This window comes from Natator depressus, chromosome 22 (genome assembly GCF_965152275.1).
Source record: "Natator depressus isolate rNatDep1 chromosome 22, rNatDep2.hap1, whole genome shotgun sequence".
NCBI lineage: Eukaryota > Metazoa > Chordata > Testudines > Cheloniidae > Natator > Natator depressus.
The window spans coordinates 9,464,534-9,474,257 of NC_134255.1; positions in this window are offsets into that span (position 1 = coordinate 9,464,534).

Consider the following 9,724-nt stretch of genomic DNA (forward strand, 5'->3'; position numbering starts at 1 on the left):
CACACACACAATGACCTGCATTTCCTCCTCCTGTGCCTCTATTCCGTTGCCCGATGGTTCTAGATACAATGGACCTGGCTCTCCCTTGCCCTGAATCTTGTACTGTTCTTCAAACCAGTGCAAAGTGAGTGTGAAACACTGCCATTCTGATCTGGGGGTGTTCCACACCCACTTTGCCAGCTGTAAGTGTCCACATGCAGTACAAGGCACTGGAGGATCTGGAGCCACAAGTCAGATTTTGCTCCCGCTGAAGTCCATGGGACCTTTACTGTTTAATTCAGTGGGATCAGGCCCAACAACCGTGCAGATTACAGTATAGACCAGCGGCTAGGGCATAGGACCAGAAGTGAGAAGATTTGGGTTTGATTCCTGGCTATTATTATTTACATCACCTAGGAGCCCCAGTCATACACCAAGACCGCACTGTGCCAGGTGCTGTACAAACACGTGTGAACAAAATGATGGCCCTTCCCACAGAAAGCTTACAATTTAGGTATAACACAAGAGATGGATACAGACAGACAAGGTAGTACAATGAGACCATATTGATCAGCATGATAGCCAGTGCTCTCTGCCAGTGACTTGCTTCACTGTCCTGGCACCTGTTTCCCTAGCTGAAAATCAGGATAGCTCCCTTTGGAAACTGTTCGCAGTTCTACGGCTGAAAAGCCCTCGATAATGGCTGTGTGATTATATTTCGCTAGAGGCTCCCATTCCTCTAAAAGGTGAGGCACAGGAACCCATAACTAGGTAGATGTTACATATTTGTGCTCTAGGCACCGAGCTATCACAGCACAGCTATAGCCTTGCTTCAGATATTGTGTCTGATAATTGGCTGCATAAGGGGCAAAAAAATATATGCAACAGCAAACACACATTGCTGCCCACGGACGTGGAGTCTGAAAACACTGCCTGACCCACTGGTGGCTTTTAAATTGTGTTTTAAACAGGAACTCAAAGTTAGTCAACAGAACGTACCTGGAAGACCACGGACGTGCTTGTCCTCTGGGGCAACACTAAGGATCCAGCACTGTATGTGCATGCTTGGGAGCATGGAACACGTTAATACATGAGTGTGAATGGGAAGAAGGGGGTTGCCTTGAGTCCTCAGTTCCTGTAAAACATGCATGTATTAGCCTTGCGCAGGAAGTAAAGAGGAATGATTCACTGTCCCTGTAATTTGTTTAGCCCCCAAACCAGCCATCAGAGCCACATGGGTTAAGGGTTGGCTGGTGCAGATCAGAAAGCAGGATCCAGGGGCAAATGAAGGAATAAGAAGCAGTTTATGTAAGTACTGTATACTGTTGAACCCAGAGCAGAACATGAGGATTTGTGCATAGTTAAAAGCACTTTACCTTACTGTTTGGGGATTTGATTATACAAGGCAAAAAGCTGTTACTACTACTCACCACCCACTCCCCTCCCTGCAGACCAGGTCTCTTTGCAACAAAGGCACAGCTAGCCCACAGCTGGGCCTTCTTATACCCAGAGAGTGAGGTGTGACCTCTGACCCTTAGGTCTGTGGACTTATGGGAAATGTAGTTTGGTAGTTAAGGGGCCATTTTGTTGTAACTGTTCCAGGTTTATCTAAAAGAATGTGGTTCTCCTGTGGGGATTTTTGTATTAAACAAGAGTGATGAGTTAATGGCTCTGCACAGGGATCAAATAAAGACAAATTAAAAAAACCCCAAATTATTACTATTATTTTAAATCTCATGATTTTTTAAATTCAGTCTGGTCATTTCTGGGGCCAGAGTTTTGAACGCTCGGGTTTGGCAATGCTGTGAATCTAGCAAAAGGCTTCTGGGCCAAGAGTATAAACAATTAGGAGATACTCAACCTTAGACTGGATGGTTTAAAAATATATCCGTCTGCCCTGAAAGATGGGAGTATTCCACCTCACCCCAAGAAACTTTCATCCAAATCTCCAAAGACATTTAGGGGCCTAACTCTCATTGATTTAGGGGGTGCTAGGTGCCTAGATACTTTTGCGGATCCGGTCCGGATTGCTAGTTGATCAAATTCACTCTGCAGGATGAGAGGAGGCGTGAAGGGCTGGATCTACACGTGTAGCGTGTTCATTGCCACCCACTTTTGCTGTTTAAAATGAAGAGAAGTTTGAATCAATTTATTTTCAGGTTCTTTGGTGAGTTGTCCTAGCATCTCACATGGGAAGAGAGAGGGGTGTGTGTGTGTGTGTGTGTGTGGTTGCTTGTGTGTGTGTGTGTGTGTGTGTGTGTGTGTGTGTGATACAAGCAACAGCATGGCTGGGAAGAGACAGTGTGAGCTTCGTGCACGCATCATTGCTGCAAACCACGTCTCTGCCCTGTTTTCCTCTCGCTCTCTGCAGACAAAGTTGCTACAGAACAACCCACTGTGTTGGCTGCTTGGCCTGAGCTTGCCATTGATGGGGTTCATTGCAGGGGATTTAGATGTGAGACTCCCAGGGCCAGGGGAAATCCCATAAATGTCTCACAGCTGCAGGCACAGCAACAATTAAATATCAAAGATCAGCGGGTGCTATAGGATGAGGTCTCCAGGCACAATGGATCTGACCACCACCCAGGTGAAGCATGTCGGTGGAGGAGACAGAGCTTTCTCTATAGCCTGTCCTAGGCTGTGGAATGGAGTCCCACAGGATCAAAGGACTGCCTCATATCTTCCGGCCAAATGCAAGGCACGCTTCTTTGGCGGTGCCTGCAAGAAACCACACACATAGGAGGGCAAAAATTAAATAAACAAACTCACATGAGTTTCCCCTTGGAGAAAAAGAGGGCGAAACAGGGCATGGCAGGGAACAGATGTTAGTCATGTGGCTTAATGAGCTTCTGGAAGAGGGCAGCATCAGGACCTGAATAGACTAGAATCATTTAGCCCAGCTGCAATGGGTCAGGTTTGCCTCTCGCCTTCATATCATCAGGTCACTGAGGGCAAGTCTACACTGCAAAATTAAGTTGGCCTAAGTTACGCTGAGCCTGGCTGTTTTGCTACTGAGAGCAGGAGCCAGGTTATGGGACCTAACTAGAGATTTCCGGAGAGGACAACATGGACAGCAGCTGGTAACTCTGTTGGACTAAGAGATTTATTGAAACACCACCAAAGGCAGCTGGTAAATAATATTTTGCATCTTTCATCCTAGGATCTCAAAGTACTTTATAAACATTAACAATTCCCCACAACTTGACTGCGTGGTAGGTACTGTCAATATCCCCATTTTACAGAGGAGGAAGTAGAGGCAGGACTAGAACCCAGGAGTCCCCATCCCCTAGCCCCTGCTCACCAGTGTTCCGATACTGATCCCTAAAGCAGGCACCATTGCTCAGAAAGGCACATAACCCCCAAGCCCCATGAGGGGAGTTGTGGGGCCAGGATAGAGATCAAAGGAGCCCAGCAGTTGCGCTACCAGCATGTTTGAAAGCTCCGCTGATAGGAGACGGGCAGGAATATTTGCCAGTTTGCAATGCTGTCTTTGTCTCCTGCAAAAACAAAAGCCCTGCAGAAACGCAATTAAAATATTATAATTATTTGTTGTAGCGTATTTGCTTTTATCGGCGCCTGTTTAAAAAGATGCAAATGGGGTGAAGTTAGCATTCCAGTCAGCCAGGCACCCTCCTACAAGGATGGAAATATTTGTTTTAGGCAACTTTGTTGTGTTGATTTTTTTTTAAGTTTTCTCAAGCACAGGCTCACTTGCTCTGTGACGGTCAAATAATTAATTAGTTGCAGTTCCTTCCCCTTCCCACCCCAAACTTAGCTCGGAGCAGAGTATGCGTACTAGAGAAGAGCAAAAATCTGATGCACAAAGCCAGAGGGGTCAACACAAAGAGCTCCCTGTATTCATTGCGTAGGGCCATACAGCCACCAGGAGACACATAGATGATGCAGAAGAACCACCTAGAGACATACTGAGAGGCCAGTGATGGAGAGGGAGCTAGAGCCGTTTGGAGGTACCACGCAAAGTCCCCCAGACATGGCGCAGAAGAGGCACCTGGAAGCTTATAGAAGGTGTGATACTGGCAGGCCAGGTGTCGTCTCATGCCAAAGTCCCCATGTCTCTTCTGGACACTGACAGATACTTCGTAGATGGCAGGGGAACCTGCCATTGTGGTTACTTTGTGCAGGGAAAGTAAAACCAGAGTGAGAACTACCCGGGGGCTGTTATGGGGCTCTGAGAACCATGGCGGGGCACAGAGCGGAGCAAGGTGAGGTTTCCAAGGTTTGGACGGGCATGGGTGGCGGCGCTTGCACCAAGTCAAGGTTGGGCTGTAAATGCTGCGGTGGGAGTGAGCCGTTCCAGGGTAACTGACCTTACAGCCCGGGAAGAAGAAATAAAATAGGAGCCACTGAGACTCTTGTGCGTGGAAAGCGACAGGCAGGAGCACCCACTGCCGAGTCGAGGCTGGCACCCAGGAACACAGCCAAGCCTTGACTGCCCTGCCCTGCCCAGCCCAGCCCTCTCTCTCTCTCTCTCTCACACACACACACACACACACACACACACACACGACCCCTTCAGCCCTGCTGAGCAGCCCAGCGTCAAAGGGGGTAGTTTGCTACCACGTCTTAGCTGGGCTCCCAGTCCGGATGCAACAGGCTGGCTCCTGCCTCCCGGCATTTAATTGGTATTAAAGATTAAAAGGCAAATTACCACAGCAATCACACCAAATCCACTTGTCTATATTTCACAACAGCTCCCGAGCAGTTTGATATTTACTGTCAGCTGGCATTTAATTACTGAGCCAGATTCAGAGACTATAATTGACGGCGGACTAATTCTTGAAAGGGACGCTCTTGCCACACTAGAACGTGCTGGCTAATGGAAGCAAATATCTTCCTTTCCCTAGAACAGGGAAGCTGATCGTTCCAGTTGGGTAAGCGCCCTTGCTTTCCATCCACACACATCCTCTTAAATACAGTGCAGTGAGGTTCAGTTGAACGGTAAGCCAGCTGGTTCAGGGGCTCTGCAAGGGGACACTAGCCCTACTCGGGTGGTTTAAAGTCTGGCCCCAGCCAATGTAGTTATTATTTACGGTACAGTGGAAACTGGAGGTCCCATCATGCTAGGCATTAAACATACACAATTAGAGACCGTCTGTGTCATGAGCAGTTTGCAATCAAACTAGGGAAGACAAGCATGGGAGAGAGGATGGATCATAATCCTCTTTTTACAGGCATCTGAGATTAAGCGACATGACCAGCTTGACATAGTAAGGTTTATGGCACAGCTAGGAATTGAACCCAGCTCTCCCCAGTGCCCACGCCACTGCTGTAACCCCCCACCACCAACCCCTTACCACTGCTTATGTGGAAGGAGCGGATGATCTCCTATGTTGCCAGATCTCCACTTGCAAACATCTGCTGTTCATCACATCCGCCCATTTTTATTTATTTTACTTAGTGCTAATCTTCCCCCAACAACAGAAGGAAAGGGGCCTGTTATTTGTTGTTGGTGCTGTAAACGTGAGGTGGCAAAGGAAGCAGAAAAAGGGGTGGAGGAGGAGTGGCCTGGTGATTAAGGAACTAGTATTCGGCTCGGAAGATCTGGGTTCTGCTCCTTGCTCTGCCACAGATTTCATGTAAGAAATAGAAAGAATTATCTCATCTCTCTGAGCTACAGTCCCCCCATCGAGAAAGCAGCTCTAATGCAACTTCCCTGCAGTATAGGACGGTTGGGAAGTTCAATATGAGGTGCTCATGTGCGGTGGTTTTCCCCCGTCGGTACCTGCATAAATAAAATTCTAGAGAGGCATTTAGACTACATTGGAGGGGAACTTTTCAAAAGTATTTAAGTGACATGGGAGTCTAATTCTCATTTTTTTTTAAAGGTAACTAAGGCCCTTTGGAGCCTAAATGTCAGTAAAATTCAATACCGCGTAAGCACCAAAGGCACCTGGGGCCCTTCTGAAAACTTTACCCATTACGTAATGGTGGAGATCTTTTCCAGCTGGGAGTCATAGGATGAAGGGAAAACATTCAAAATAAGGACAGTTGTGCACCATCTTTTGGTTTTTTTTTTTTTTTTTTTTTTGGGGGGGGGGCATAAAAGATTTTTTCTGAACACCTCTATCAGTGTTCAAATAAATCTACTTATTGAGCTGTAGCTCACGAAAGCTCATGCTCAAATAAATTGGTTAGTCTCTAAGGTGCCACAAGTCCTCCTTTTCTTATTTCCTCCTGTTCCCCATTATTTGACCATATCCAGTAGTAATATAGATACATTGTGTTTACAATGCCCCCTAGTGGCAACTCCAATTATAATATTACTTAGTACAGGAAATGCTCACGGACTATGGGAACTCATAATCCTTACCAGAACATTGGATGCATCAACAGCCCTGATCCTGCTTTCGCTCACACACATACTTACTTTAGAACATGAATATTTTCGCTGCAGTCCACTGCCTAAGCACAGTACTCACTGAAGTCAGTGTGACTATTTGTGTACATAGAATTAAGCACATAAGGAAAGGTTTGCAAAATCAGAGCCTGTGTTTGGGGGAAGAAAGAGAGAGAAGAAAGCATAGCATTATCAGAAACCATCCTGGTCTTCGGCTACACCTACAACGCACCCTTCACTATCTGTACAATACGCCATATAATACATGGTACTTAGCCAGCAAAGCTAAGTGCTTGTATAATTCAAGATTATAGGTATTTTTTTCCAAAGGAATAATGTTTAGTACTTAGCTATAACAGTGGGAAGTGCTACATAAATTCTCATCAGTGGATCAAGGCCCTACATTTAGATTTTGAATGGGTATTATAATGCCTAATACGAGTAGAAAGCATAGGGGGAATTTGCAGAGCCATTGACTATGCTGTACTTATTCTGATATTTATTGGGGGTGGGGATAAGTTTCAGCAAACAATTTTGGAGCTGGCAGAAGAGGATTTTCTGCTGCATTTGCAGCCTCGGAATTCCAGGCATTTGTGTGACTGAATATAAACCAGACAGCGCAACTGACTAGAAACACAATGTGAAATTAATGGATCTCTGTTTGGTTTTACTCTCCCAGCAAAAAGTAAACAAATGCATTTGTTATAGTGTTAGTAACAAGGCATAGGCCTTGGGTAGAGCACACTGTCTAAAGGAAATGCTGAAAAAGAAATAAGCTACCACTTTTAAACATGACTTGTGATTTTGGGGGCCCAACCTGAAATGACTTAAAGGGGTCTGATTTTCAGAACATCCACCCCTCTGAAAATCAGGTCCTTTTAAGAAGTCTCGAGATGGGCTCCCCAAATCACTCGTCACTGTTGAAAATCTGGCCCCCCAATCTTGTTTCCCATCCATGTATAATTGAATTTCATGTCAACACAGTTTCTGACCTTGGATGCCAAGGGCTACAAACACTTAAATTTTATCCTTCCTCTAAAATAGCATGTTCCCCCTCCTCCCGTTAATAAGGGGGACGATAAAAGCATGTAGGGGTACCTCAACATTTACTCAGTTTTAGGCTACGTCTACACTGTGCATCATGCTACTGCAAGGCATGACGTGTAGCCACTTTTTATTGGCAGGAAAGACCTCTTCTACCCCCAACGAGCGGCAGTAGCTTTGTTGGCAGGAGAGCTCTCCTGCCAACACAATACTGTTCACACCGGTGCTTTTAGTCGGCAAAACTTTTGTCATTCAGGTTCCAGTGTAGACAAAGCCTAAGAAGCCTGGGTTACTTTTCCTGGACGGGAAAGTTTTTCTGGGTCTGTGCAAAGGCAAACCAGCAGCCGCGAAATCTCATAAAAGGGTAAGAGCTGAGCAGATGGACTACGTGCAGAAGACGATTTGGCAGATTAAGTGCATGGATCATCTCCAGCTATCTTTCCGAGTGTCCATTCGCTATTTATGGTTCTTTGGCCGGCCGAGGCACCCATTCCCATTTTGCTGAGCAAGCAGCCTCCAAACCACCACTTGTAGCTTAGAACAAAACTTTTCTCGGTCTGCAGTGTCATTGTAGGCGTGGTGGTCCCAGGATATTAGAAAGACAAGGTGGGCGAGGTACCTTTTTTGGACCAATGTCTGTCCGTAAGAGAGAGAAGCAGTCTAACTTTCCCCCACTCTCCCCCGAATCGTGGGCAATTTAAAAGCATGCTATCGAGTTAATGAAAATCCTAACCATATTACGAATGTTAGCTCAAATTTAAAACCCAAAGGATTTTTAAAATACAGTTTATTCTTCAGCCCTTGATAGTGTTTACTTTGATCAAATTAGTGTGTTCCTTTGTTTGTTTTAAGACATTGAAATTAGGCCAGTCAATTTCATTTTGTTTATAATCCATTTCACTTTCAGGCTCTTTGTGCTCATATGATGTTGCTACAGTTAAAGCTCCCAGCAGAATTTGCAGGCCCTGAACTGTGAAGTAGGTGAGAATTTCAATTTGTTTCTCAACACACGGCATCCACGCTGGAGTTGAGTGAGTAATTCATTTTTCAGTTCAGTGGCTGAACCAAAAAAATCTGAAGGAAAAAAAATTGCTCCTTTGAATTCTTTTCTCACCAAAATGGGTGGGGGGGGGACGACACTTCGCTATGATCCAACAAAACATTTCAAATGGCGTTTCAAAACAAGGCAGCCTGTTTAGAAACAAAACGTTGAAACAAACGACTGACTTTTTCAAAATGATTTTTCCTTTTTCTTTTGCTAAATTCAACCCAAATATATGAATCGCTTTGGCCACCATGAAACTGCATTTTCCAGACATTACCCAGCTCTAGTCCACCCCCTTCCCCCTCCCCACACACACACACGGCCACTTAATAACCTCCAACTACAACACTCAGCAACACTGATGGAGGCCTGAGCAAAGCAGCCAAAAATTGGGCGGATCATAGATCTTGACCCCCCACCCCCCTTTGTTGCCCCTAAGTGGTGGTCCCTGCAGATCAGGGATGGGACACAGCAAGAGGGTGAGGGAAGCCTGCACAGCAGCAGCTTGTGCTGCCCCTGTACTATAAATAATAGAGAGCGAGGAGGCAGGATCGCCTACCTCCATCAGAGGCGAGAGTCCCCGGGAGGCCAGCCGTTACTCCACCTTGACTCCACGGCCCGCCCAGGACATGGCCAGTGGGTCCCTTCATGGAAGCCGTGAGCATGGGAGTGTTGTCGGCGTGGTTCACGGAGTTCCCCCACAAGGGCCAGCCTCTTGCCAGGCGAGAGGGAGATCCTGGCACACACATTTGCGGACGGCCAGGTTGCAGCCTCTCTCCAGCCTCCTCCACAGGTTCCTGCTGGGGCAATGGCTGCGCTCCCTCCCCCACTTCCTTATTTATTCACATCCAATCTGTGGCCCCGCCCCCAAGGCCCAGAGACATCCCCACTTTGCGGAGAAGGAAACCAAGAGGTGAAGTGACCTGCCTACAGTCACCCAGCAGCTCAGGGGCAGAGCTCTGTGTGACCTCCAGGTCCCCTGGCTCCCCACTCTGATCCCCAAGCTGAAGGAGCCCACCCCCGATCACGGCTTGAGAAAATCCCTGCCAAGCATCTCAACAAAGGGATGCTATAAATTAATCCTATTAGCTCTTTGCTCTGTTTATTTCTTCACCGTCTCCTTGTTATCTAGGAATCAATATTTTAACCCTAATTGTCTCCCCGTGGTAATGATTAAAGCATGACTGGGAGATTTGCATTAGAACCGCCCTGGGGCTTTTCGAATAGCCCTGATGAGCCGGGTCTAGGGCCCTTTATCTTTCCCTTCATCTCCATGCTTTATAAACCCCCAGCTCAAA